This window comes from Lynx canadensis, chromosome C1 (assembly GCF_007474595.2).
Source record: "Lynx canadensis isolate LIC74 chromosome C1, mLynCan4.pri.v2, whole genome shotgun sequence".
NCBI lineage: Eukaryota > Metazoa > Chordata > Mammalia > Carnivora > Felidae > Lynx > Lynx canadensis.
In genome coordinates, this window is record NC_044310.1 from 137,554,335 (window position 1) to 137,579,438 (window position 25,104).

The following is a 25,104-nucleotide window of genomic DNA, read 5'->3' on the forward strand; positions in this document are numbered from 1 at the left end:
CCTTTTTCCTTTACAATCTTTCAGGTGCAAAGATTGCAAAAAAAGAGGCCCATAAAAATCTCCTTAATAGGCCCTGGGTATATTGCATATCACCAGTAGTAATTACTGTAACTGCTGTAATCTGAGCTCACAGAAACGGCAGGAGCATTTTAAAAAATTACTTTATTAATGATTTCTGAGAATTTATTCCAGTACAGAATTTATTCTTGGTACAGATACCAAGTTCAATAGAGAGGAAGCTTCCACATTAGCTAGATCTGCAAAACACAGCAACATCTGATGCAGCTGTCCAAAAATTATTCCCTCATGCAGCCATGTTTAATAGGAAGAAATGTAGCCCAAAGAGTCAATGACATCATTGCTTATCAGGCTAATAACTGTGATTTCACCCAATTTAAACACACTGAAGACACAAGTTGTAGAGGAGAGATGTTTTGTAGCACATCTAATTGTCTATTGACAGATTGAAGAGCTTGGAGTACTAGTTCTAACATGCCCTTAAATAAAACTGATAGGGCAGCTCTTCTCAAATTATTGTAATTCTGAAGAGTTTTGAACCTATGTAATACTTTCCTTAGGAGAAACACAGCCCACTTGCATTATTAGCTTGTTAACTGCTACAATGTCTCTTTCTATTGAAAAAGTGAAGACTGTTGTGTTTTTCATATAAAGATGAAATGGAAATATAGACAACACTCTTAGTGTTGTATTTGCTGAGAAAGGTCATGTTTCTCTTACATCTTTTATCATGAAGTTCTTAGTGTCACACTAACATTTCAAAGGATAGGGGATTTCATCAGGAGAAGATGGAAAGGGTTGAGAGAAAGAAAAACTATGCGTATGTGCGTAATGATAGAATATAGAGTAATCCAAACCAATATTTTTTGTGTGTAGGGATGTGTATTTACCATAATAATCTAACTTTGCTTAAGTGCCTGATTGATTTCATCTGAAATTATTGTCTGAACACTTTTGAAATTATAAGTATGCTTATATAATCAAAGCATAAATGGAAGATTACCTAACATCCCAATGTACTCAATATCTATAATTAAATTTTACATATAGCTTTTATAAAGTTCTGAATTTATCATCCTCATCACTCCCTATCATGACCAAACAGAAAATAAACAAAGAATTACATGGAATTCAAACTGAAGATAATTTCAGCTGCATTCAGAAAATATTTAAGAAAGGGTGGAAGAGAGAAAAAGAAAAGAAATAGCAAAAACATCATTTTCAAAGGAATTTGTAAAGCTTTTCCTTCTTTGAGAATACATTGTATGGTACCAGAATATAAACAGAGAGCAAACATTTCTTTTTTAATTTGCGCTAAGGAAAATATCACATAATATCTTTTTTTGATCAGTGTTTGTAAGATGTTTGAGAATGCTGGGTAGAGAGCTGAAACATAATACCATATATTTTATCTTTAATCTCCTGGTAGTCCTCTCTAGGATAGCAAAAAGAAGAAGAAAAAAGTCCTGACTGTACTTGGACAGAAATAATCCTGAACAGGAAATACTATGCCAGAAGAGAATTGCCTTCAGAGACATTAAACATAAAGTTAAGAAGTCTCTTTGCATCACACCTGGGTGGCTCAGTTGGTTAAGCTTTTGAATTTGGCTTAGGTCATGATCTCGCTGTTCATGAATTCAAGCCCCTCATCATGCTCTATGCTGACAGCTCAGATCTGGGAGCCTGCTTCAGGTTCTGTGTTTCTCCTCTTTCTGCCCCTCCCCCACTTGCACTCTGTCTCTCTCTCTCAAAAAATAAATAAAAATTAAAAAAGTAAGTCTCTTTGCTCTATTCTTTCTTGCCAGGTCACATCCATGTAGCATCTAGAGTAGGAAGAGCTAGATACTAAGTATCCATAGATCATAGAACACGCATTTTGAGTTTCCAGAATTAGAACCAAGAACAGTCAGGCAAATATAATTTATTCAGTTTCTCTGGTTAAACAATTATTTTCTAAATATGTTAAGAAGAACTCTCTGCATTGGTTATCCATGGAGACAAAAGTAAAAAGAAAGCTGTTTTTCTAAAGCATGCTCTTCAAGAAAATGAGAAGACAAGCCACAGGCAGGGAGAAAATTTTTGCAAAGGACACCCCTCATAAACAACTGTTCTTCAAAATATAGACAAAAAACTTTTAGACATCAACAATAAGAAAACGAGCAAACCAGTGAAAGAAATGGGGAAAGACCTCAACAGATGCCTCGCCAAAGAAGATACACAGATCACAAAGTAAGCACCTGAAAAGATATTCAACATCATATGTCATTAGGGAATTGTAAATTAGTGATGAGATATTACTACATACGTATTAGAATGGCCAATTCCAAAACACTGACAACACCAACTACTGAAAAGGATGTGGAGTAACAGGAACTCTCATTCATTACTGGTGGGAATGAGGAATGGTATAGCCACTTTGAAAGACAAATCTAAGCATACTCTTGTGGTACAATCTAGCAATCACACTCTGATTTACTCAGATGAGTTGAAAACTTAATGATGAACCATACACTTGTACACAGATACATATAGCAACTTTGTTCCTAATTGCCCAAACTTGAAAACAACCAAGATGTCCTTCAGTAGTTACAGGGATACACTGTGGTTCATCCAGACAATGGGATATTACTCAATGCTAAAAAGAAATGAGCTATCAAGCCATGAAAAGACATAAAGGAAACTCAAATGCATATTACTAAGTGAAAGAAGCCAACCTGAAAAGGCTACATACTGTATGATGATTCCAACATTCTGGAAAAGGAAAAACTATAGAGACAGTAAGAGGATTAGAGCTTGACGAGGGCTGGGGCGGGGGAGGGGGGGCTGGAAGGGAGGGATGAATATACGGAGCACAGAGGATTTTTAGCACAGTGAAACTGTTCTGTACAATACTATGATGGTGGGTACATACACACTTGCCCAAACTCATGTGATATGAAAAACCTAGAGTGAACCATAATGTAGACTATAGACTTGGAGCAGTAATGATGTGTCAATATAGGCTCATCCAGTGCAACAAATGTACTTTGGTGTGAGATGTTGATAGTGGGGGAGGCTGTGGGTGTGTGAAGGCAAGAGCATATGGAAACTCTCTGTACTTTCTTCTCATTTTTGCTGTGAACCTAAAACTTCTTTAAAATGTGAAGATTATTAATTGGTGGGGGAAAAAAAGCATGTTCCTGTTCTCTGCTCTTTTTATTATCTTTTTTAGATGAAAACAAGTTCATTTCTTCAATTCAGTCTTTATTTTGTAACATTTTGTTTCTTACCATTAAGAGAGAAGAGGAGTGGAGCCATCCCTCCCATATCAAGGCTGACCCCATGCCCTGGCTAAAAACAGACCTGTCCAGAGATTCTCCTTCAGGCTTGGGATATTATTCAACCTCACCAGCTTCTGTAAGCTAGAAACATTAGAAAGAAATAGTATAGCACCAGGGCTGGTGATTTTGAGCTCTCCTTTGACATGCAGTTTTGATTGTGAGCCTATCCATTCCCTTCTGGATCACAGGGAAGTATACACAGGAATTACTTCACTATGGCCAGAAAGGAGGCAAGATGGACAGATGAATTATTGACAAAAAAGGGTATTTGGGGTAAGATGCTCCATCAAATGCCCTTTATAATAGATTTTTTTTTTTATAAATTTAGTGACTTCTCAAAACCACCTTAATATATACTGTATTTTCTCTTACGTTCTAATTAGTTGTAAAGTAATTCAATCATGATGAAAACATACAGGATAAAAAGGACTGGAGACAAATTCAGAGGTTATTGTGACTTCGTTGAAATTTATGGTCAAATAGTTTTGATCATTAAAAAGACGATTTATGATGTTCCTGGTACTAGGAATTTAGTAGCTGAGAATAACTTAACATTTCATTACCATTTTTATTGCCATTTTGGAAAACATATCATGAACTCAAAACAGACAGTCAACCTCATTCATTGAGCATCACAGCATAAACAGCCTAGCATTTTACAGTGTGGAGAGAATGCAGAAGCTTCTGTTCATATATCCAAAATCTGTTTTGCAGATGCTTATAATCTTATAATGATTTGAGACCCCAACAAAGTTGTGAGTATGATCGCCTCTGAAAGGAGGTTGTCACTATTTAAAAGGGCCAAAATAGCTAATGACATATTGCTAAGAGGGAGAGCAGGCTATGGAACCACGCATACAGAATCTTATAAATAACACGTACAGATAACAACACAATGTTAATGGTAACTATCTGTTGTAGTTGAGTTATAAATGATGTTTGCTCTCTGTATGCCTTTCGGTGTTTTTAAAACTTTCGATATTGATCAGGTGCACTGTATTAATAAGGAAAACAGACTTTATGTTTAAAATCAAAGGAAAATAAAAAGTTCTCATTGTTATAAATTTAAGATGAACACATATATAACCGGTTTTATTGATTTGACAAATCCAAGAAAAAAATAGTTATTATTGAAATAATATTAGAGAAGGTAATTAAAAAAACGTTTGGAAAGAGTAATAGGAGAAAAAGAAGAGAGAAGAATATGGGATTGACACGGTGTGATCTAATAATGCTCAGGTAGGACTCTCAACTCTTGGTCTGCCAACAGATAGGTCAATTACAATTTGAGCCAGATGGGGGCAGCAAGGAGCTGTTCATGAAAACAAACAAACACACACAAAACCACAAACAATCCAGAGACCTTTAGACTGAAAAAGGGGAGGTAGTGGATCCAAACCGAAGAGGGTCAGGGGTCAGCCAGGGAGTGCACGAATGGAGGCAAGGCTACACACAGTGGAAAGAGAACTGATGAAGAAAAACATCACTCCAGCAACTAAGAACTGAAAGCATAAGGGCAGCAGCATAGGCCAAAGCTGAATTCTGTGGCAGGTTTAGGTACCAAGAAGCAAACATCTAAAAAAAGAGAGGGATGAAAATATCGCTCCATGGGGTGGAATCTGGAAAGAGAAACCAAATCTTTGTTGTTTCAAGTGTCAGGAGCCTGTGGTGTCCCATCTAAACTGCTGATCAACAGAGCTGTAAATGAAGCCTTCTAGAGTCAGACACAAAACTCCTGTCCTGACGTCTTTCTGACCTGCACACCCAGGAAACCATGTGATTTCCCTACAAGAGGAGAACATGTGATCTATATGTACAAGTGATCGAATCTAGAGATATCACCCATAGTGTCACACATAGCCACGTTCACAAATTAAACCTTCCCGATTATCAACCATGGGACAGATTTTTAATCTGGTTTAATTCTAACCCTTTCTCTGGCACTCAAAATTTTGTTTGGTAACTAGCAATAGAACAGGCTTGGATTAGATAGACATAGAATATTCATCTTGTACTGCCCCTATCTGTAAAGGAATTAGCCCCTTTATATTCCTTTCCTTTGCTGCCTGCTTAGTCTAGGGGTGGCGTTGTCTGTAAGTTAGGAGCACAGAGCTAGGCTTTCTAAAAAACAGAACTCAACTGAGTACATTTTAAAGATCTTACTGGCTTTCTTCAACAATTTGTGAACTGGACATCATCCTATCTAGCAAAATAGAAAGGGTGTCTGAAGGACTGTGGAAAATTAAGACTTGTATAGGCAGTCGAGGGTAAGACAAGGAAGTTACTAGCACAAAGTGGATAGTTTAAGGTACGGTCACCTTCCTCTGGGGGACAGCAGGAGTCTGTCAGACAGAATACCTTACTAGTGCTGAGCAGATAATTCCAGATTGACTGGGTTAAGATTCCATTCCTGGGAGAGATTGAAGCTGTATTTAAATTAGTTATTAAATCTTGGTTTAGTGACATGGCTTAGCACAAGTGACTCTATTTTGGGCCTGTTGTCTCTTTTTTAATAGATTCAAATCAAAGTATGCCATTTGCTGGGGTGCCTGGGTGGCTCAATCAGTTGAGTGTCCCACTCTTGATTTTGGCTCAGGTCATGATCCCAGGATTGTGGGATGGAACCTCACGTCAGACTCTGTGTTGGACATGGAGCCTGCTTGGGATTCTCTTTGTCTCTCTCTCTCTACCTCCCTTCTCCAGCTGGCACTCTCTCTCTCTTAAAAAAAAAAAATCAAAACAAATGTATAAAAAACACCGAAGAATGTCCAGTTGCAAATCCTAACCTTATTGTTGCCTAACCTCTCAGAGTCTGTTACTCTGTCTTAAAAATAATCCAAATATCAAAGAATTGTGAAGAACAAATGGCATCATCAACTTATACAAAGCACTTTGTAAGATGCCCAGAATAGTATAGGTGCTCAGTTTTTCATCCTTTGCTACATTCCCTAATAAACCTATAAAACCCCAAACACAGTGTCTTTCCGTGGGACTCATTAGAAGACTGGCCATCACACATTCTTTTCACCCCTCTGTTTTTCCTAGGGTATATTTTAAATATTTATAGTTGCTATTGAGATTGGTGACAATTTACATTTCACAAATTGGCTTTTCTTACATCTATGTCTGAAGTCCTCTCTAAATTGTTCTCAAATATATTAATTATGCATAATTTCTCAACTGACATATGAAAAGGCTAAATTTCAAATTATTTCAGAATAAATGGAGTGCCAACGATTGAGTAAATAGCCTTCCCTCAACCAGTGATAGCAATGTGTTTATTTAAAATCAGGTCACGAACCTGCCTAAAGAAGGGAGGCCCCCGAAGTGTGTCTGAGCAAGTGGGCAGGGATTTCTGCATGCAAAAAGGCAGAGTCTACCGTGGGGGATTGGGCTGAATGGAGGACTGATAGGGCACTCTGAAACTGTATTTTCTTGCCTTTAAAAAAAAAATCACTGAAGCCCTGGAGGTCCTTTGGCTATAAATTTGATGCTGCTGACAAGAATATCAAACCAGTTTGCATAGATAGTATGAGTGTAGGATAATGTGTGTATAGCGCCTTGGAAATAAAAAGTGTTAACACCTTCCAGTATGTTGTTCAATCAAGAATAAAAATACCCCTTTTACAAGCTCAAGTAAGTATTCCCCTGTGAAAATAAAGCCTCTGGGTCAATTTAATATTACTGACAAAACTACAACTTTAATATGAGTACTTGAAGGAACAATTTGGGCTGACTCAAATTTGTGTCCTTAAAGGCAATAAATAACTTTATCATTTTGACAGGTAAGATCACCTGAAGTGCTATGAACAGAAATTGGAAACTGTCTTTCTGAGTGAATGCTTTCATCCGAGGACTTCTCTTCATATACCCACAATACCACTTTGAATCCAAATGACATTTATTTTCTACAAATATAAAAGAGCTTTTCCTGTCTTTGCACTAATGTCCAAGGAGTTTTTCCTACATGAAGTAGCAGAACCCATTGGTCTCAGTAAATTACCACAACTAGGTAACGAGCAAAAGTGGGGTAATGAACCTCAAATTCAACATCAAGATCCATCAAACACTACAGTAATGCATTCACAGCTTTGCTAAGCAACGGAAACCTCTTTCCTCCTCACTCCTCCTCTTCAGCTTTATTAAGGCAGGCCCAAGGAGCACCATGCTGTAGATAACTTGGGGACACCAGGAAGTGTTTAATGAACACAGAATAGAACCACTGACATTTGTAGCCTGCTTTACAAACTTTCCAAAGTGGTTTCATATGTGTTATCACATCAAATGTTATTTTCTGCTTTTGCATTCAAGGAAACTGAGGTGTACAGAAGTTAAATGTCTAGTTCCAAGTTAAGATATCACATTTATTCATGTGAAACTCATGGATTGAAGCCTCCACTCAATGGCCATAGACATCATCCAAAAGTTATTTGCAGATTAGAAATAGAAAACTCGAAAATAATTGAAACTGGACAGTGTTCTCATTCCTACAGGGTTTCAGAGGAACCTTTATATTTAAGAACATGGCCAAAGATAGAATGATAGTTAACTCGGCAACAATGTGTTTGTGAAATCTTGCCTTCTATATTTCTGGATTTTCTGTGCTAGGAAGGCTATCTCCATTTTTATTCATGTGCGTTTTTCCTCTAGTAGAGTGGGCGTGTTTGATGACAGCATAATTGATGACATAGAAAATAAGAAATGGACTTTACATGGTATTTCTGTAAATATTTATGTCACTTCATTCCTACCAGAAATAGCCCATGTCTTTTGCACAGAACATCAAATTTGATACAGAAAACAGGTGGCAAAAACAAGCTAGTTAGGGGATTCCAGGAGAACTCCAGGCACCTAAAAACTCAGGAACATTATCTGCCAGTGACCAAAGTTGTGCCAAAATTAGCATTTTGAGTATTCATTTCCCTCTGATATAGCCAAATATCTAACCTGGTTAACATTGTGTGATATTAGCTCCTTATATCGTAATCTCAAAAGCATTATGATGGCAAGAACTAAGAAGTGGCTCTGTAGAGTAACATGGTAAAAACATGCCACAGAGACAGTTTGCTTATGAACCTACTTCAATGGAGGCCACTTTCGTCACAATCTATCAATCTAAATAAAAAGCTCTGAAATGAGGACAGGCAGCATTCCATAAAATATTCAGACTGCACCCAGCATTTATTCAGAAGTGGTACCTTGAAAATATTCTCTCAGAAAATCTGTTAACGGTGTTTTTTTGTACACAACACATAGTATCCTTACATCGAGTGTGGAAATAATTCTATTTAGTGCGCCGACAGGCATGGAAATGCAAAGGGGTGATGAGATGTATCCTGTTATGAATGAATGATGGGGTAAACAACTAAGGGGAGGAAGTCATTTTAGAATTCTCAATGTGATGCATAACACAGCCGTCGGAAAAATCACTGATAGAAAAGTATCTCTGCTTAGAGTCTGTGTTCCACAATAATAAGTCCTGCCAGAGAAGGCTTCAGATTCTGCTCTCTTCTTCCACCTGTGAAGTAAGGTGTCTGTGGAGCAGATTCTTCTTCCTTGGCTCACCCATAAAATATCAATATGAAGCTACTGTGCTTGGATACCAATTCCTTCATCTCTGTATGCTCCTCCAGTCCTACCCCCCTACACATGGACCTCAGCTCTCAGCCATGTGGTGGGGATATTCCCATTTTTATCTCCACCAGAAACCTCACCTAAGTATCTATCACAGGACATGGCAACCTGGATGTCTTCATAAGCACCTCAAAACCACAGCATAACAGTGAACTCATGACTTCCACCTTACTACTTCAACTTTTCTAGTATTCTCTAACTCAGTAAATGATACCACCATCCATTTAGTTATTTTAGAGATCGCAAGGTCATCTTGACCCTTCTGTCTGCCTGGAGTCTACCACTAGCTAGTTGAGATTCTTATTCTTTTTTTCCTAGACTACTATAACAGTCTCTAATGGATTTCCTTACCTCTGACATTTTGCCCCTGAAATGACTTCTTCACACAGTCAACAGCACGCTCCATTAAAAACAGAAAGCACTACCAACTTACTCCTCTGTTTTAAAACCCTCAGTGGCTCACCAGCTCCTATATGATGCCGCCAAATTCCCTAAAATTTGATTATAAGCTTCCTGAAGTCCTGATGTCCACCTCACCTTCCAGTTTCATCTCCTGTTTAAGTTGTATAACAGGGGAGTTGTACAACAGGTATGAGGCGCTTACAATGTGAAACGCACATATTGTTTCTTGTCTCTGTGTTAAGTGCTTAGCTAAGCTACTCTTTGATATTGTTGCTTTGGCATCCATTCTTTTGGTCAAGTAGCTAGTGAGGAAGTGGATATTAAAGCTCACAGCCCCTCACACAAGTGCCCTAGATATCAGCCTACAGAATTACACGTAGATGTTATGCTCCTGATAGGACTTCCCTTGTGATACAAAACCTCCTCCACCTCCCAGGATCTTCCCCTTGAATACCTCTTAGATAAGATGCCCGTCAGAGTGCCTGAGTGGCTCAGTTAGTTATGCATCTGACTTTGGCTCAGGTCATGATCTCATGGTTTGTGGGTTTGAGCCCCATATGGGACTCTGTGCTGACAGCTTGGAGCCAGGAGCCTGCTTTGGATTCTGTGTCTCCCTCTTTCTCTGCCCCTCCCCTGCTGTCTCTCTCTCTCTCTCTCAAAAACAAATAAACATTAAAAACATTAAAAAGAAGAACTGACTGGGGCACCTGGGTGGCTCAGTCGGTTGAGCGACCGACTTCGGCTCAAGTCATGATCTTGAGGTTCGTGTGTTCGAGCCCTGTGTCGGGCTCTGTGCTGACAGCTCAGAGCCTGGAGCCTGTTTCGGATTCTGCATCTCTCTCTCTCTCTCTCTCTGCCCCTAACCCACTCACATTCTGTCTGTCTCTCTCAAAAATTTAAAAAAAAAAAGAAGAACTGACTGAAACCCCACTTGTTTTGGCTTAAATTGACCAATCTGGCCTTAGCATAGGAGCCTGAAACCACTCTATCCATGGACCCTAATAAAGGCACGTGCTCTAAGGCCTGCTTCTCTCTCTGCCTGCACCCTGCCTTGAGTACCCTGAATGGCTCTGTACTTCCTGTTGCACCTATGGGTAAAATCTTCTCTATTTCAATTCCTTTGTGGTCTCTTGTTGAACAGTAGCTCACCATCTGACACCCCTGTCTCTACTTAACAAATGGTAATTTAACAAAATTACCCTTCTCTTGTTTAATCTGTTCCTTTTGCCAGAAAGATCTTTCTTCTGTTTGCTTCTACAGTCTTTATCTTCAGTAATGTTGCCTGAAAATAGATTCTGAGATAAAAAGTTGTGAGAAAAAACATTTACTGGGAAGTGTCCCTGTAGGGAGGTGGAGACAGTAGGATTGGGCAGAAAGGAATAAAAAAAGCACAACAGGGTGTTGGTGGCTCAGTCAGTTGAACCTCCAACTTCAACTTCAGCTCAGGTCATGATCTCAGGGTTCATGAACTTGAGCCCCACGTTGGGCTCGCTGCTGTCAGTGCAGTACCCACTTCAGATCCCCTATCCCACTCTCTTTCTACTCCACCCTGCTCAAGCTCTCTCTCTTTCACTTTCTCTCTCTCTCTCTCTCAATAATAAAAACAAACAAAAGATTAAGAAAGAAATGTATAACAAAATGCTCAGATGATCCCAGGGGAACTCAGCAACTATGATGGACCTTCAATACTTATCTGCCTAGAGGCAAGAGAGCTGGGCTTTCAATTGCTCCCCTTCCCTATTAACAAGTCTTTGCATACCAATGTCTCCATGAGGGGGGCATGACCTTACTCCAGGAAGATTTCTTCTGATGAAGATAATACCTTTTAAGTCTTAGAGCATCTACGGGAAAGAGTGCTTGTAAGTCCTACAGGCAAATCTACATGGTTAACTACACCTGGCCACTTACCACCTATCCCAAAGGCTCCCAGCCATTTCCTCCTCCAAAAAGTCAAGAAGACTTTGTAGGCATTCCCTGGACTCCAGATAAGGCAAATATCCTGAGAGACCCTATAAGCCTTCCCCCTAAGTCCACCACTGTTTCTCTGCGGATTTCTCTGTCTCTCTCGCTAGAATGTGAGCTTTGAGATCCAGGACCTTTTCTTACTCATCTTAGTATCTCACAGTCCCCAGCACAGAGCCTAACACATAACAGGGGCTCCATACATATTGTTGAATAAATGAATGAGTGTTTGCTTGACTCTGCTTTATGAATTCTTTGGTCATCTAATGATATTGTAGTTTTGGGGCACCAGTGGGTTGTGAGATGCATTTAAATGGAATGTTAAGAAAAGTACTAAAATATATCTAATATTTACTTAAAAAAAAAACAAGGCAAAACATATCAAGGTGATTCCTATAGTAAGTAACATGACTTATAGTATGTTCATTTGAGTGGGAGAAAAAGGGTGAGGTTACATCTACAGAAATAGGGTGCACATGACAATTCTTACTCCGTCTATTATGCAGTCTATAAGGAAAAACTTCTAATAGTTGTGACTGCAAATTATTCACGAAGCTTTAGTTTTTCATAAAATTCTTGTGATTGTGACAGTGAACTCTGCATGTGAACATCAGCTTTCTCTCCTACCACAGTGAAGAATCCAGAAATGTGAAGAATGCTGTAGAAGCACTTTGAATCCAGCCAATAGTTTCAACGTTTTGTTGTTTCCAGGCCTTCATGGAAATGACAGAAGTTTTCTTTCCTTTTCCTTGCCACCACCTGATAGAAATGTTATGAACGAAGGAAAAAAGGTTAAGACATCACCATAAGGGGAAGAGGAAGAAGCATTCCAGGAGCTCAATAATCTAGTTTTCCATTTTCCCAAAGAAACACAGAGACAGAGGGAGAAAGGAGAAAACAAAGTTGTGTGCTTTAATCCAAAGCAAATAATTGAAGGTATACTTCTTGTAGGAAATGTGGCCTGGAGGGAAAATGAATTTTGAGGAAAAGAGTGCTTTGTTTGAAATGTATTGCAAGATCTTTCCTTGTCTGAGCCTCCAGCTGCTTCTGGGTCATTTGGCTAATGGTGTATACCTCATCTCCCGCTAAGTGGGCAATGACAATTCTAGTTAGTTTTTCTTCAACTGACTAACTGTGTTTAGACCAAAGAAAAGACAGAATGATCTAATTATAAATGTTTAAAGGCATTATTAAGTACTTTGCTTTTCCAAGGGAAAAAAAAATGGAGTTGAGAGTTCTCAAGTGGGGCTAATGAAATCAGTATTTTGTTTCTGGCTTTGTGACCAACTTACTGTGGTATACAAACATATTTTCATCTCTCTGAGCTTCAGTTAGAGGGCTGAACTACTTGACTTTTAGCATGCTTTTAGGTTCTATGACTGAAGACGGGAAGGCGGGCTGTACTAAGGGCTGAGACTCTGCCTCAGCCAAACTGCCTGAGCTCAGATCCCAGGGTACCCCTCAAGCTGTGCATACTTGGGCAGGTCTTCCCACCAGTGGGTCTAGTCTCTACATTGCAAAGTATGATAATACCTATCTTACTGATGTATTAAATACGTTAATGTATATAAAGAACATAAACAGTCTTTAGCCTATTATAACTGCGATGTAGTATTTTACATGTTAATTTGTAATCCATAAAGAACATTGTAATACCTTGGATTTGTTTCCACTGTAGATCAAATCAGGTTTTTTTTTTTTTCGCTATAAATCTAAAGAGTCAACACATGGTATTCTTGCTTCTGTGTGCTCAAATTGTGAAAGAGAAGCCACCAAATGTGGACTCTACCTACATTCTCTAAGGAGTCTGCTTAGAATCACCAAAATTATGTAAACACATGGATTTCACAATCTCTTTCCTCTGACACTTTCAAAGTCCTCCTTTCAGGTTAATAACTTAAGAAATTGTCTCCTCTGTTTGCCTTTTCTAAGAAGTTGCCCATTTTCACTTGAATCATTCCAAATATGCTAATGAATTTTTATAGGCTACTTGATTATTGTAAAATATCAACATGCATATTTTTAATATATTTTTTTTACTTAGTCCCCCCAAAAAGGTAGATGATAGTGAAAAATTACCAGAAAAATATCTTGCATTCCCAGATTATAGCCTTTAAGTATAATAGACCCAGCATATATAGAAATCTTATTGCTGGAAGAATTGCACAATGTACAGTAGCCAATTGTTAGCAGAGCAGCCAGAAAGCAATGTGTTCCCTTCTGAAATTACATACTTATTGCTCATGTTGTTTTATTTGTTCTAAAGGCTAAACTTTTTGCTGCCCTTAAAATGTTATATGTCATTCTTTGAAAATCATATTTGAAAAATGCTGAATTCAGGGTTTTATTTCCATATAATTTACTAGTGGAAAGAGAAACAGTCATTCTTTACATTCTGTTCTCTCAGTGAAAAGAGATCATTTAGAAATAATAGCATCTACTTTTCTAAACAAGGGAGTTCCCCCCCCCCCAACCTGGGCTCTTATGTTTGAGAATAAATAAAAAATTTAATGTTTTTTTTGATTGAGCCAAGAACCATTTGAAGTGTGGTCTAAAACTAAAGGACAAGATAAAGGAGTAAAAGAGTTTCTGCAATTGACTTCAACTAGAAAGAAAAAAATTTAAATGTTCACACTGTGGTCTTTTGAAAGTTATTTCAAATACACCCAAACAACAAATATTTTTCAGGTGACATGTAAGAACCTGTTGAGTTCAGAATTTATCCAAATAGCCTTCTGGGCTGAAACAAACAGGTAGACTCGTTTCAACTCGTTCTTCCTGCGAGCATTTCTGAAAACATACCTTCAGAAATAATGACATATTTTAGCAAGCCCCATCCTTCCCTTTTCTGAAACTATTAAGTTATTATGAGCTAAGTACATATTCTCTGAATTAATAATATGCTTTTTTCAAAGTCAACAGTCTTGTTAATTTGCATGAGTTTCTGTTTCCCTTTGGAATAAACATATCCTGGATGGTTCCCAGCACTCTCTTACAAACATATCTCCTTCTAATTAGCCTTCCCATAGAATTGGTGGTTCAGCAGACTCAATGCAAGGAAAAGAAAGTTGCTATTATTCCAGAGGTGGGGTTGTAGGGGATGATTGCAGTTGGCTTTTATTATATTTCTGTTTTGTACTAATCTGTAGCTGCGGCACAGTTCATTTAACAACCCCCCCAAACTAGGAATGACAATATTTTATATCAAGATTATTTAAGCCACACCATTATGATATAGAATCATAGAATATTAATTCCTGAAGGAATCTCTGATGCTCTAGTCTATTTGTCTAATTTTACAGATCAGAAGTGAGTTATAAATAGACTAAACATTTTATGGCTTAATGAAGAATAAGACTGGAACTCAGGTCTCCTGACTTTCCTCTATTCTTTTCATTGTGACATCTTGCCACTCACTCATACCATGGTATTTGATACACAAATAGGTGTCATGTCTAATTTTGGCCCTGTTTTTCCAGGTAAAACTAACTTTCTATGCCTAATATGTAGCTATAGTTATCCTGTTTCCCTAGTGGAAAGAAAGACAAATGGGGTGGTTGTATGATATATTTCAATCATTTAATTTAAACGTGATTCTACCAGTTGGTATGAAGATCTGGCAGTTCAAAATGCAGTAGAGGATTATCATCATTTTGGATTACTTCAGGCTTCAGGATTTGGCCAAATGGACACAGGAATTATTTGGGGGGAGATGAAAGGGTAAAGCAGAATCTCCAGTAACCACTGGGTTTATTAAAATAGAATGACCACATGAATCAGAAAATAGAGGTCCAGATGTATATCAGAAACTAGAAAGAAAGGCATAAAAATAATAAGGCAGAGAAAATGAAAGCACTACATTTTTCCTTTTTTTCTCCTTGTGAGGAAGATGCTGGTCAGTCCCCAGAGCTCCATGTCAGTTCTTGCCTTTTGTTCAGCTTTTCTCAATATATATAAACAATAAATATTGTCCCAAGAAGGATATAAGAAACTGTCAGGAGCCTCATAGATCAGCTTGCTGGAGGCAAAGGCAGCAACGGCATCTTAATAAAACACTGAGGTGGTGAGTTGGGAGCAGTAGAGCTTAGAGGAATCTGGCAGTCTGTGTCTTCTTATGATCAGCACTACTGGGAACCTGGAACTTCTTGTTGTCACCTAGGTGCCTGATACTTTACCCCTTGAATTAAGGGGCCCCCTCTTTTCCTCTCTAGATGTGCATCTGAGATTTGTTTTCTACCATAGCTTTTTCTCAACGTCCTCCTGTACTTCCTACCCTCCTTGCTCTATATCACCCTGGAGACTTTAACATTTATGATGGACTCTGACTTCATGTACTCCGGTTGTCTAATTCCTACTTGTCCTGCAGTTGAACCAGAATGGCCATTCATTTGTTTGGAATTGAGTTCCAGTTGTTACACTCCCTTTAAAACTGCTATTAGCACATCCACATTTACCCCAAACTTTCTCCCTCTCCATTATCTTTCACACTTAGCATTCTATGGAGCCAGTGTGTTAACACCTAGTGAGAGCCTGAGAATGGAAAACTGGCTTATCTTCAGCTTGTCCAGATATGGCCTACACTCATTAGAAATGAAGATCATAGCCTCCCTTGGAAAAGCTGGCCATTGTACAAAACTGTTTACTTTAACCTGTTGAGAGCCATCCAATACCTTTAGACCAATGGTCTTCAAAATAAAATTCAAATACCACCATAGGTGTGCCAACTGGTCCATTGGAGCAGATGTGGAAGGAAATACTAAAACTGCTATTTGTATCTATTTTTATCTCTTCCTTTTTATTTTATATTCTTGCAAGCATTGAACAGTGTATATAATATATTAGCAGAGTGGTATCATTGTATACTTTATAAATAAATAGCATATATTAGAGGCAAAGACAAAAAATATTTTTATTGAAAGAGGTGTATGACCAAAGCCTTTGTAGACTCCTGCATTACTGGAACAAGCCCTGGTGACCCAGAGGAAGTGATCAATAAATCATATTGGAGTGATTGGTTAATTGATGGATAAACACAAGTGAAACTACTGTTGTGTGCTCTGGTGCACTCTTAGGGTCTTTCTTTGTCATCACTCCATTTGTCCTCAATTCAGTTTTTCATTCCTAAAAGTGTTCAGGAAATAGGAATTTTGCCAACAAGAGCAAGTTGTGCCAGTAAATTGGCAATTCATGGGATTATAAAGTGACATAGATAAAACTAATGAAAAAGTCAAGTTTGGTGGGCAAAAGTCTCAACCAAGATCTAAGAAGGGCCTCAGAATGTATTTTCCTTGATTCCATGGGGCTTTAACTTTCTCATCTCAGAATTACTGAGAAAGCCAAAATCCTAAAATTCAGTCACCTTGCTGGTAAAGGAGAAATCTCATCAGAATAGCTTACTCCTTGCCATGATATTTTGAAATATTCAGCTTGATTTAGAACTATCCATATGTATTCAAGTGTAAACAATGAAATTCTGAATCCAGAATTTAAATGAAGACTAAAATGACAGATTGGTGTAGTTACAGGTTAGAATGTTTGAAGTCGTCATATGTGTGTTCTATACTCAGTGCAGATTATCCTCATGGAATTCAAAAATGTAAAATAAATGATTTTGACAATTTTTTTATAAACTGAGGGTAATGTAAAATAATTAATGTAATGCAAAATACCTTGTAAAATATAAATAATGTAATAAAAATGTAAAATACTTTGGAGTTTGGCTGAGGATTATATTTGAAACACAAAGTCTATGGGGCTGAGTGAGTGACCCCTATATGACTAGCCAAATCTCCTTAATTCCACGTGGAATTATTGTTTTTTTTCCCACCATTTTAATTAGAATAACTCTAATTTTATGTTGAGAAACAACCATCTAATGAGACATAGAATTTAATAACATGTATCTATAGAAAACGCATCCATTTTCATGGGAATTAGATTCTAGAGAAACACAGGTGTCTGTGGAAACATAGGTCACATGAGGATTTGGGAATCTATGAAGGTCTCTGGAAATACTTCTCTTTTATTTAACGTTTTTTTTTTTATTTTTTTTTTTATTTTTGGGACAGAGGGAGACAGAGCATGAACGGGGGAGGGGCAGAGAGAGAGGGAGACACAGAATCGGAAACAGGCTCCAGGCTCCGAGCCATCAGCCCAGAGCCCGACGCGGGGCTCGAACTCGCGGACCGCGAGATCGTGACCTGGCTGAAGTCGGACGCTTAACCGACTGCGCCACCCAGGCGCCCCAATACTTCTCTTTTAGAACTAATAGCAACAATACTCTTATGGAGTGCCTACTATGTGTTAGGCTTTGTACTTCAATTAATTTTCTCATTAAATCTTCACAATAATCCAAGGTGTTTGGAAACTGAGATTTTAGAGATTAAGGGTTTGTTACAGGTCACAAAGCTTGGAAGTGGTGATGCCAAGTTTTAAAGGTAGATCTATCTCATTCCAAATCATCTGTTCTTTAAAACTAAATCATGTTTACTGACAATTTTTTAATTATTGAAAACCCAAGAACTACTACAATAATATATGTATTTTGTCCCATATGTCTGTCATAAATCTGGGCATTTACAGGGAAAAAAAGGAGGAGGGGGTTATAAGCATGTGAAGAGATGTAACATTGCACTAACATTTTCCTTCCATCTGTAGCATAAAATTGCTTCTTGACATAGTAAAATATACAAAGTGAGGCTCTTTCCAAGGTATTTGGTGGTAACAGGGAAGTGAGAGGTAATGGCAAGAATTGAATGATAGACATGAACACATCTAAGGAAAAGAAAATAATCATGAATCTCTCATGAAGAGTGATCTTTGAGGGGTAGGGGAGAGAGGGAATTCTCTACCTTACAACAGTAAGTAAAGGAGCCCAGGCTTTGAGTGCCAAGAGGGAAGGAGTCTAAGTGATCAAGACTGTGGGAAGGAAGCTTATTCCCTGACTCTTAGAGAAGGGTCAAGGCCCAGAGAGAAAGGAGTCAGTATTGAGAAGGATGGTGAGGTTTGAAGATAACAGAAAGCTCTGAGAAGATGGGACAAAGACCCTGTAAAGACAGCCAATCCTCCAAAGAGAAGACCACCCGTCATGTTGATCACGCTTAGTGAACATATGAATATCCTTCTATTTGAGGAAAATCTCATCATAGGTGGGAGCTAAGGGTGATATCCCCTCTAAGCCTGCTGGAGCATGGCCTATGACCTCTGTATAACGAGTCAGAAGATCTTGCAGAACTTTGAACCTTCAGGGAGTGCCAAATATGAGTGGTGTCAGTTAGAGATTACTCACAGGAGTTGTAAGGGCAATGAAACCATCAATGGCTTCCTTCAACAGACCAGCTTCATGGTAGAGATCTGCCTATATCTGCCTCCTTTGGCTCTTGCCAATCCTGGTTCTATAACCTTCTTGCTGATACCCTTCCAATAAATCCCTTAGCCAGACTTTGTTTCCGTTGCTTGCAACAGAGAACCCTGATTATTACACAGTGAAATGGATGTTCATGGTGAAAAAGATGTCCAGGAGATATAAAATTAGAGCTTCTACTGAGAAATATTTGGAATAACTTGGATGAAGAATGAATCACATCCTGGCTATCCAGGGTCTACAAAGGGGAAAATAATGGGCAGGACAGAGTCCTGTCAAATATCCCATTGAAACTAAAAGAATATGGACTAATTATCATGTATGCACAAGAGGTCTATACCAATGATATTAATGTGGAAATCATAGGAGCCCCTTCTCTGTGGCTCCAAGTGGCTCCAAGCCACCATCACTGATGGCTCATCCAGTATTTTACTGTACTCTTCTTTATCTTCATGTGGGCAGTCTCAAGCTCCCTAGTGTAACCCAAATCTACACAGATCTAGAGAGATGGAGACTGAAACAGACCTAAAGTCGATCCTTCTACTACTTTCTAAGCATCATTCACAACACGATCCAGCGAAGACTGTCTTGGGAAATTACCATAGTCATATTGACTCTGTAGAAATCCATAACTCAGCTCCCCAAAATAAGAACACACAACTGAATTCTATAATTAATCCACGTTGTGGCAGTTTGTGAATTATAAGTTATAAACTCAATATTGAGTACAGTAGTCCTGCTGTTCTCAGAATGTTAATTTTCACAGCTCAATCCCTATAGCAACCTTTCCATTGCTAGATGTCCATACTCCTCACAACCAAGCCTTGTTTAGCAGTGTAAATCTGTGCAAACTAGTATGTCATTTGATTCTGAGAATAACTCTGTGGGGTTAAAATGATTCTTGTCTGAAGATCAGGAAGCTAGGGTTCAGAGTGACTAAGTGCCTTATTCAATATCACATAACTTTTAAACAGAGCTTAATGATATTGTTCTAGGATGTTTGCTTTCCTATGGATCTGGTTGTTAAGATTATTATCTTTTTAAAAATTTTTTTTAATGTTTATTTATTTTTGATAGAGAGACAGAGCACGAGCGGGGAGGGGGGGCGCAGAGAGAGGGAGACACAGAATCAGAAGCAAGCTCCAGGCCCAGAGCTGTCAGCACAGAGCCCGATGAGGGGCTCGAACTCACCGACCATAAGCTCATGACCTGAGCTGAAGTCGGACGCTCAACCGACTGGGCCACCCAGGTGCCCCAAGACTATTGTCTTTTTAAGGCAAGTACAGGGTATCATTTTGATATGGCATCATATTAGAAAGTCATGCTGATGAAAAACCAAACCAAAAAAAAAAAAAAAAAAGAAACAAACAAACAAATAAAAACCCCTCTCTTACAGAAGACTAAAAGACCACACTTAGAAATGCATGCCTTTGTGTTAAGCCTTTGTTTTTGTTGTTGTTGTTTGTTGTTTGTTTTTTGTTTTCTCTCTCTCCCTGCCTACCTTCTTTTAAAATGCCAAGGAAGGATAACACATTGTATCAATGTTTTTTTATCTGAATGCTCCTTCCAATGCCTGGTTAGTCAACAACAGCAAAACAAAACAAACAAGCAAACAAAAACAACAACAAGCTTACTGTTGTAAGAAGATGATTAAAAGGTGAAAGAGAAAGATTAGGAGACAAGCATCTGCTCTTCACAACTCTGTGGACCCAGAGGGGCTCACCACTCTCCACCTCCTGACCTACTGCCTAGTCTAATGCCCAGAAATAGCAATGGAGATATTAGGACCCTGCATGTTCCAGAACTCATCTTTACCCATAAAATCACGTCTTTTAAGTTCTGGGGCAGATAAAAATAGAGGCAGATGACCAAGTCTGTGAGTGTTTCCCCTACACTGTTTTCCTTAAATTGGTTGAGTAAAGGTATGGAGTGGTTCCATCCATCTCAGAACTGTCCACATGGAAGCTCATAGAACTACCACAGAAGACCAGATACTGCTGATTCATAAGCATTATTCTCAGAAAATTTGTGCTGAATAACCTACCAAGACACAGTTCCCTGTTTTACAAAACTGTGAATGCATAGAGCCTGCAGGAGTCCTTACTCTTCTTCAAAACTGAAACCTAGTGGTGTAGCCACTCTCAATAGAGTTTTGAAAGATTTCAGCCTCTTTTTTAAAAAAAAATTTAATGTTTATTTTTGAGAGACAGAGACAGACAGAGAGACAGAGTGCAAGTGGGGAGGGACAGAGAGAAAGGGAGACACAGAATCTGAAGCAGGCTCCAGGCTCTGAGCTGTCAGCACAGAGCCCGATGCAGGTGTTGAAATCACAAACTGTGAGATCATGACCTGAGCCAAAGTTGGACACTTAACTGACGGAGCCACCCAGGCGCCCCCAAAAAGATTTCAGCCTCTTCATGGGATCTTTGAACATCAGTGTCTTGGATTTCCAGGATTGTCCCTGCTGTCATCTCTGCATATTTTAAGTATCCAAATGAATCCCCCTGTAGGCAGCCCACAACAGACATGCATGACATAGGTAAGACTTGCATGTAATTAAGATAGCTTTTCTGACATCGAGGTCTCTGGTATTGGTTTATTAAAATATCAAATATTAGGTAACTTTGTAAGTTCTGTAAATTCCTCTATTTTTTCCCTTTGCTCCATATATTAAAGGGAATAAAGATTTTCAGTTTGGGTTTTTTAGATAAACCTAAAAACAGAAATAATGATTTATTTAAAGAGAAAATAAATCTGAACTTTGACTTAAATCACTAGAAAATAAAAATTTTATTTAACATTGTATGTTAAATTAATTTAGATAAAAATTATGAGAAAGGTAGATTCCCCACATATAAATAACAAAAGTATAAAAAAAACAATTGGTCAAACAGACTGGGAAGCCAAAAATTAAAACACATCTAATAGTTTTATTACAGTAAATGGACAAATGATATCTTATGTGGATTATTTTGTAAAATTGTTTAATAAATAATCTGAGACCCCAATTCTGTTGGCTAGTGGAATTAAACCACCCCCTCCCTAACATCTATCTGCACTGTAGCTGGATCCTTAGCTCATCCTGCTGAGTATTGATTTTTGACCACTGATTTACACACAAGACTCAGCCCACCTAAGGAGAAAGGATTCCACAGAGAAAGGACACATGTCTGATGGAGTGACTGTGGATGGAGGTTAGATTGCAGAGAGAGTCACGTACTCCTGAGAAGAAGCAAACCTTAAAGGGGGAAGGAATAGGAACCAGTGAATTAAAAATAGCCTCCCAGAATGAAGGAGGTGGAAGGTACAGGTTTTGAGCCCACTATGTTGCTTAAAAAGAACCCATCACAATGAATGAAAGAGAGAAGGAGAGAGTGAGAACTGAAGAGCAGAGTCACTTAAAAGCTATATAGCACAGGTACTCAGCAGGGTTGCTGTGGGGTACTCCTTAATAAAAAAAAAAGGCAGAAATAAAAAATAGTCCCTTACTTTGTAGAAAACATTGCAAAATCAGCAAATTGTTGGAATACCTCTTATAAAATTTGTATGACAATTTCAGGAAATAACCCTAAGTGAACTATCACTCCATAGAGCTGTCAGGAAGAGGCAGCCTTGGCTCCTACCAGGAACAGAACAGAAGACTTTGATGATACAACCAAGGTTAACAGGTTTTGTTCACTCAAGTTTCTGGTATCTCCATGGGGCTATCAGAAAGATCGGCAGTGTTACAGCTCAGTCCTCGGGACTACAACTCTACTTCCACTAGCCAGCAAGTGGAGAAAGACAAGTGAGAAAATAGCCATTTTATAGACATAGGCTGTAAGCCCTAGAGGTTTTGAAAAATTTGCAGGGAAAAACTACCAAAAACGACTGCAAATCATATTAGTAATGCAGTTGCGGGCTGAGAACCATCATCATTTGGACATAAATGTAAATGTGGTCTCATTATACTTGCACTCTTTTAGACATACAACATGGTAGCTACTCAATAATCTTACTTTCTACTGGAAGGTAACTCTACTGCTCTACTATAAGGAAGGTCAAAGACCGAATGGTACAACTCAGTACACAAATTATAGGTTATACAAGACAGTTTTCCTTTTTCAATAACTCTTCTCTTCAAATGGGTCCTTTGTACCTGAAAATTTCTCCGTTTGTATTACAATGTTTCTATGGAAAGGCTATAGCTCCTAGTAGAAGTTCTTTGAGACCAGAATGCTTTAATGTGACTGAGTACATATCAATATTTGTTAACATTTTTGGACCATTAGGCCCTTTTGAAAATGTGACAAAAGATATGGATATTCTCCATAAAATTAAAAAAAAAGGGCACATGGATATGCAATACTAGAGTATCCCAATTTATAATCCTCTCCAACACTTTCTCATATTTACAGTCTCTCACTTGAACCCTCCAAATTATCTTCCTGGCACCCAGCCTCACCAGCTTTCTTTGCCTTTCACCAGATCCCCATTCTTCTCCCACTGCTCAGACTTTCTGTAGTTTTTTCACACTCCTCTTAAAGTGATCCTTCACCTGGATTCTCCATAGCAATGAAGGGCCCAACAACTGACTTAGTTAGCAAAAATCCTTCTTCCTTTCCTTTAACCTGTTCAGCCTTGTCTTTCTCATTACATTTGCCTGATTCTGCATCCTAAGTTTAAGTATAATGGTGAAAAAGACAGACTTCTTTTGAAAGACTGGCGGAGGAAAAAAATTCAACGAGGTAAATGCTTAATTCCCTTTTGGGAGTGGAGAAACCTTGACACTCCCAGATGTTCAATATAGTTTTCCTTGTCCTCTTCCCATGCACATACAGCTTTAAAAAAAAAAAAATTGAAGATGATGTCCATTCTGAGAGTATGGTGGTGGGGGTGGCGGAATTCAAGGAACCTAGATTAACAAACCCTCAGGTCAGGATTGAGATTTTGCTGAGTCTTTAATTTTCTCTGATTGGCTATCAGGTAAAAGATTGATCTTATTCAAGAAAAAAAAAATTATTTAGAAAAAAGTCCATAGTCTAAAATCCCAAGTAATCACATCTACAATTTGTTTTGAAACTTTAAACACTGCAAAATTACCTTCGAGACTCCTGGATACAACCTATGAATATTAAGAAAAATATCAATAGTATAAAAATCTATATCTCAAGGCCAGTATAAAACCAGAAAATGCTCCCCATTCCAGGCCATCTGGATTGACAACACAGAGAGCAAACATTAAAGAAGTCAAAGTGTCCTTCTAACAATGGAACCAGATATCGTTCATCTTCTCTTTGTTCTCTTCTCTTTGGTTGAAACTATTTGACTGCACTCGGATTCCAGAGGAACATTTTTCCCTTGGAGGTTTAGATTGCTTACTGCACTATTTGACTTAGAAATAGTGTGTGCATTTATTATTTTTTTATACTTTCATTTAACAAATACTAATCATCTTTAGGCACCATGGTAACTGTTGGGGTCATAAGGATAAACATGATTTGGTCTCTGTCCTCAAGCGACATGATAATATAATAGGAGTTATATCCAGTAAAGAGGCAATCATGTGAACCCTTAAGGGGTGCCCCTAACCCTGCATTGAAGCATCAGGAAAGGTTTCCTGGGAGAAGTTATCTATGTTGAAATCTATAGGATGATTAGGAATTAGCTGAGTGAAGGTAAGGAGAGTGAGGATGATAGACTTATTCTCTAGAAAGGTGAGTTTGAAGTGAAGAATATTGGATAAAAATGTTTAGCCTCAAATCTAGTCTGTGAAGCAAGACTATGAGAATGGCCAAGAAGAGAATAGAGGTGGTTCCTATCAAGGTGCTTTAATTATGGGCTAATATTTTGTGTCTTAAATTTAAAGCTTGTTACAGTCATAAAATTGATTCAGTATGCGGGACAGATGACAGCATAGATAAATAGAACAACTTTGTTGAAATGATATAAGAAGGGCTGAGAAAAGCTGATTTCCAAACAGTTTTGGGTAGTGTGCCATAATGAAAAAATTGCTAATTCTTATGGACTGTATTCTTTGTAAAGTATTATTATTTGCTTGAAATATTATAAATTCCATGATTCAAATTATAAGTATTAATTTAGAGTCTGATGCCAAGGATAAGTTATATCTAAATTACATACAGCCTCAGGTTATCCATTCTGTTTTTTCGATCTCTTACCTCTATTAACGAGTATAATTAGAAGATGATAATGAGAGTCATCTGTATGATTAAAAAGTCTCTTGGAGAAATATATTCTTTCATTCCAAAAGTACTCAAAATGTTAAACCATAACATCTTCCAGAATGATCATCAAGGGTGTATTGTCTACTGGAGAAGCTAATGTCCGGTAGTCAGGACTCAGGTGATCTATAATTGTTTTACTGCTTTGCCTCAAGGAAATTATCTATATCTTATGGTTTTG